We start from the raw sequence: 6803 nt of genomic DNA on the forward strand, positions 1-6803 counted from the left end.
ATGATAGTGAAAACGTCGCTCTAGTTCGTTTTTATCCAACAGACCATTTTTAGCGAAATTGAGTTAAGTATGCAGTTGTACTCAGAAAGCATTTATTTATGCGATACAAGTGAATAAAATCAATATTTATTTTTAATGTGTTTTTGAAACGCAGTTTGTCTTAAGTCCACCAAAATTAAACAATACTTCGAGCGTGTTTATCCAACATCCGCACGTTGACCAAAATGACCCTCATTTTTAAACCGGCCGTTAAATTACATTTCATATAAATGTATCCAACATCCAAGCCATATCTTAGCCTATGTGTGAAATGCTAACTCTCCGTTACGGGCGTATTACTCTAACAGACCAAACAGCCAATGGCAGCACAGCGGGATGATCACGTGATTGCTTTTATACCATACATTCGTTCGTTAGCGTTAACAAAAGTAAATATCTTCACTTGTGATTCTGCTTTTCACAAAGTTATTTTAGTGTCTTTCCGGGAGATTTCAACACAAAGAGTGCGTAAAGATGTACACTGTAGAGAACGATACAAATTTTTCTTGGAAAATGCAACAGATAAATAATATTTCAATCTTTTATCAGCAAATTGTATCAACTTATCGTCCGTTACAACAAACTATATACAGGGTGGTCATAATAAGATTTGGGTTTTTCGAATGTTTTTTTATGTAACATTTTGTAATACATGCCAATTTCTAAATTATGGTAAAATATCGTTTTAAACTAAAATTTAATCGCGCAGTCATTGAATTAATTGAAATCAAATAAATGAATTGAAATAAATGAAAAACAGTGAGGTATGTTTCTGAGAGTAGGACGAAATTAAACTTGAATTGAAAATGAGATCCCTGAGGCGTATGTACGGTAAAGGATCATGATAAAAGATGTAATTATGAAAGAGTATCTGAGATGATGTTCGAATGCATCGTTCGTTGCTTGCGATGTAGTAAGGTTTGCTCGTTTCAGGATAGCTTGGACTGGATTTCGGCGGCCAATTGGCCGGTACCATTGTTCTTCAACATTATTATTATTTTTTCTTCAAAATTTAGATTAACTTTTAACGTCCTCAGATGTACGAGCTGTGAGAGAGAAGGAGCTGCTTCCGAGAATATTATTACTGTCATTTTTCCTTTTTTCATGTTTACCATTACCGTGCATCTCATTGAAATAACATTTTGTGAGAATAACTGTGTAGTTGAAATCTTTAATTACAAATGTTTTCCGGAATTTTTTTATTGCAAGTCAGCATGTGGTTCGTCAGAAAACTTTTTCGAGGCTATAAATTATTGCACTAAGATCATGAAAACTCTTTTCCCCACTCTTCTGTGAATTACAACTTGTGTCAAAAAACCTTTCGAAATTTTATTTGTTTCACTCGTACCATGACAAAGGTGGACCTTCACGGTTAGTCAGTATGTGATTTGTCAGATTACCCTTTTGAGAACATGCACTCAGAACATGAAAATGGTGTTTCTCCACTATGAGTCCTCATGTGTTTTGTCAAACATCTTTTCGAAAAACATGAATAGTTGCACTCAGAAAAGGAACACGGTTTTTCTCCACTGTGTCACAACCTGTGTTTCGTCAAACATAACTAACTAACTTACTAACCATCAAGCTTTTTCCCCGCAGGGGGAAGCAGAGAGGACGGACCGCCAAACAACTCAGTCTTGGCCACTTCTATAATTCTTTAATTTCTCTTCTTCACTTCTCTCTTCTATAATTCTGACTCTTAACATGGCCCGACTCAAGTACCTGATTCACTTGATCGTGTCATGTCTTCCTCGGGCGTCCCCAACTTCTGCTACCATTCACATTTGCATATATTCTACTAACATGCCTTTTTTCGTTCATTCGCTCTACATGCCCAAACCATCTAATCATCACTTTCTTAATCTTACTCATTACGCTTACTTCAGCCTTGCACTCTTTGCGGATCTCCACATTTCTTATACAATCATTCATGGTTTTATTATACATGCGCCTTAGGAATTTCAATTCTACAACATTCAGTCTACACTTCCCTTCCAAAAACATGAATTGTTGAACTCAGCACATACAAAAGGTTTTTTCCACTGTGAGTCAGCATGTGGCTCGTCAGACTGCCCTCAAGAGAAGAAGAATAGTTGTACTAAAAACATGAAAACGGTTTTTCTCCAATGTGAGTCAGCACGTGTCTGGTCAGAGATCCTCATTTGTACTCGGCAACATAATGTAGCGATAGTAACTAAAATGTTCGGGAACGTTCTTTGGTGCAAATTGAATAGTATGGGAATGTACTAGAGCACACCTTAGGTACTGCCCATCTACCTACCCCCTGGATGATTCTTGATGCATTCGCAACTGATATAACACTGGCAGTCTACTACATATATTATCTTTAATGAGCTAATCAAAAAACTTAATCCTTTCGCGTTGCGATTAATTAAGTAATGCTTGCTGTGTCTGTTATGATTTATTACTTGGGTGATATATAAAATATTGTCATAATGTAGCAGTGCGTACTTCTGGACGGGCAGTTCCTTCATTTGTAACATTTATTGCCAATGGGTGGGTGATGAAGAGATTCATTGTATAAATTAATGATGGGTCTTTCGATTGTGACATTAATTGGTAAATTACCGAATACAATTATCTAGTCATCTACGCACACGCACTAACTCAATGTAGGTAGGTAGTGATGAGAACTGATAAGGATGATTAAATAATAGAATATTTTAAATATCAACAGACGCTAATTTATTAAAACAATTATTAAAATAATTAATCAAATAAAATAAACATGAGACTCTATCAAACAACTTATCTCAGGGCGTGTCAAGAATGTACATGAATTTAACGCCATCTTGATAAAATTTTTGACTAACGAACATGTGACATTAATAAATTTAAAACACTTAAATCTTGTAAGGAATGTCTGAGCGGGCGCCAGCGAGTTATAAAATAACTACGCAAGAAGTTAAAATGAGTAATCCCTATTTGAATTATAAGTACATTGTTAAAAAGTTATAAGTGAAAAAGACCTTTCGTAGTTTGCACAGTAGACCCTAATTGTTCCAGCGTCGCACGAACACACCGTAGGCTACCGAGTCCAGCAAGCAACTGAGCTCGACGAAGTGCTCTCCGCACTCATAGCTCGAAACAGTAGTGCCAATTGTAGAATGTTGACCAATGTTTATAATAATCGGGTAGGAACTGCCCGTCCAGAAGTACGCACTGCTACAATAATTTATTCACAACAGTTTTATCCCCGCATTTAAAATTCCCCGCATTTATAATATTATTATTTTATTAGTTGAAATATGTGCACTTATAAGTTATAACATTAATTTATTATTTTTCGCTGACTATCATAGGAAGGTGGGTACGTGGAATAATAATTAGATTTTTTTGTACAATTTCGAAAACTGATGTAGTATTATTATTGTCACAATAATTATCTGAAAGGCTCGAAGGTACAAAGAATAAAGCATTAAAAAATCAAAGACAACAAACACAAATGAAATAATATAACCATATTCCAAAAATCAAATTCACAATGTTAATAACAATTCACCCATTTTGCTTTACTTTCAGAAGATGTCTTAAAAAACGAATATGAATACAATATTTAGTGAGAATAATGGGTATGTTTCAGTTTTATGTACCTTCGGTTACAGCGCATCCGTTGTCGTTAAGCGAAACTTTGATGATGAATAAATATATTTGTTTGAGAGATCAGTTTCATCATTCAACATCCCCGGCTCGAGTTCACTGCGAGAGTCAGCTAATTGATTGCGATGTAGTAGAGTTTTATCATTTCTGGCTATTAAACAAGGATAGCTTGGTCTGGGTATTGAGTATCTTTTTTGCGAAATGTCAGTCATTTGTAGCCGGCATTATCGTTCTTCAACACATCCATAGTTTCGTTCTTGTTGGCCGTATTTTCACTTTCTCTTCAAAATGGAGATACACTTTTAACGTTCTCAGATGAACGAGCTGTGTGAGTCGGAGCTGCTTCCAAAAAATATTAAATAAAATTAAGCTTCTTAACCTTAGCTTTACTAACGATTGTAAATTATTTCGTGTGTAGTTCGTTTTACTCCATGGTGTTTAAGATTGTGTCTCGTCAGAGAGACTATTTTACAAAATGAAACTGCTTTCGAAATTTTAGATTTTAAAACAGCAAATGCAATTAAATTAACATTTAACCATAACAATTATAATTACCTGCTAATATCTATCTATAGATCACCTTCACTAAATGAATCTCTCTTCACTAACGAACTTAATTCGCTTTTAAAAATGACTAACAGAAATAACTTCAACTTTGCAATATTAACCGGTGATGTCAATATAAACATTAATGAAAATAACAAAAGAACAAACTGAATAAATGAGTACTTAGATTGTTTGTCGTGTGCTGGATATCAGTCATACATAAACTCACCAACTAGAGAAAATCTGAATAACTCCACGACTCTAGATCACATATTTGTTAAATCACACAAACACTTTAAAACAACATCTTCAACTCTAATAACATACATTACTGATCATTACCCAACATTTTACGGACACAACATCTTAACTGAAAAATTTAAAAGAAAATTCTGAAACAGTTGAAAAAAATAATATTAATTACCTCGCATTAAATAATCTACTTCTTTTGGAAAATTGGGACCAAATTCTATCAATATCAAACCCACATTCAGCATTAGAATCGTTTTATAAAACTCTCCAAGAATATATTTCAAAAAGTACAAATAAAATTGTTATATTTAAGAGAAAAAAAATAATTAAGCCTTGGAAAACTGTAGGAATAATAGTCTCCATCAAACAAAGAGATAAACTATACAGAGAGATGCTAAATTATCAAAGAGCCTGTCAAAAAAACAATGTCAGAACAATGTCCTTCATGAAAACAAAATATTTACTGTATAGAAATTTACTAAATAGGTTAATAAGAAGTTGTAAAAAAAAATACTATGGTGAAAAAATTGATAATGCAAATAATGATACCAAAAAAAACGTGGAATATTATTAACGAAATAACGAATAAAAAAAGAATAGCATCAACTGAGGTGAAGAAGATTAAAATAAATAACAATATTATAACTGACAAATCTGACATTGCAAAGACCTTTAACAACTTCTTCACAAATGTAGTAGACCAAGTACTTGAATCATCCAGTAGGATTGCTAATACAGCGCCCGTTGACTTATCTCTGCTTTTGGTACCAACAAACAATTCAATTAACTCATTAGAATATTTTACACCTATTACAGCAAATGAAATTGAAAAACACATTGACAGCCTAAAACCAACTAATTCTTCAGGAATTGATAATTTATCTAAAAAAAATATATTTTAACTCCTTTGCAAAATATTTATAATATATCCCTAAAAGAGGGGTATTTCCCAGAACAATTTAAAATCTCCACTATAATACCAATTCACAAATCGGGTGACACGCACATAGAAGACAATTACAAACCTATCTCCTTAGTTTCAAACCTTTCAAAAATATTTGAAAAATGTATCAAAAATAGAGTTATGAAATACCTTGAACAATACAATATTCTGTCCGAAAATCAATATGGCTTCAGAAGTAAATTAAGCACTCAAGATGCAATATTCGATCTGACAAAAAATTTATACGCATCTGCTGATCAAAATAAAAAAGTCTAGCGATATTTCTAGACTTAAGAAAAGCGTTTGATACTATAAATCACAATCTACTCATAAACAAAATTAATCAAATAGGTTTCAAAAAAGATGCACTAAAAGTTCTCACTAACTATCTCAAAGACAGATTACAAAAAAACAAAAATAGGGAATTTTTATAGCACAGAAACAGTGATAAAAAATGGAGTACCACAGGGGACTGTGCTTGGCCCAATTGTGTTTCTAATATATATTAATGATTTATGTAATGTTGTAATCCCTGGTAAAATTGTATCTTACGCTGATGATACAGCAATAATAGTAAATGGAAAATCCTGGCCTGAAATTTTTTTAAATGCAACAAAATGTATTTCATATGTTTTATCATGGCTAACTTGTAATAGACTTTTCTTAAACTATAATAAAACATTTTATCTAACTTTTTATAAAAACAGTAAAAACAAACCTCCCAATACCCTTAAAATTAGATAACATAATGCTAACTGTAATAAAGTAACATGCACCTCTTGCTTTGAACTTGGAAAAATTGAAAAGATAAAATACTTGGGTATATATATTGACACAAATTTAAACTGGCAACCACAAATAAATAACACCGTTTCTAAATTAAGATATCTGACATACATATTTTATAGACTTAAGGAAGTACTCAATGTTGACAAATTGAAAATGATTTAATTTTCTCTAGTGCAATCCTCAATTATGTACGGTATATTAGGTTGGGGTGGCGCACTAGATACATTTATAACACCACTACAAATAGTACAAAATCATATTATCAAGGTTATATATAATAAAAAAGGACATTTTCAACTGATAAATTGTACAAGGAATCTCAACTATTCAATCTCCGTAAACTATTTTTACTTCAAAGCCTGAAATATGTCCTGAAAAATCAAAACAAATTTCAAAAATATGAATCCAAAATCAAATTAGAAGAAATAATGTTTTTTTTATTTTTTTTTATTACTTTATTTATTTGCATTTCTTTACACATATTATACATATTAATAGATAGTATATAATAACACAATATATAATACCAAATAGTATACACAAGAAATGAAAACCCACTAAAGCACTGCCTGAGTGTGGGTAATATAAAACGATTACTATATTTCAAGTACCT

The sequence above is a fragment of the Hesperophylax consimilis genome, chromosome 20 (assembly GCF_061612785.1).
Source record: "Hesperophylax consimilis isolate HC1 chromosome 20, BYU_Hcon_1.0, whole genome shotgun sequence".
Lineage (NCBI taxonomy): Eukaryota > Metazoa > Arthropoda > Insecta > Trichoptera > Limnephilidae > Hesperophylax > Hesperophylax consimilis.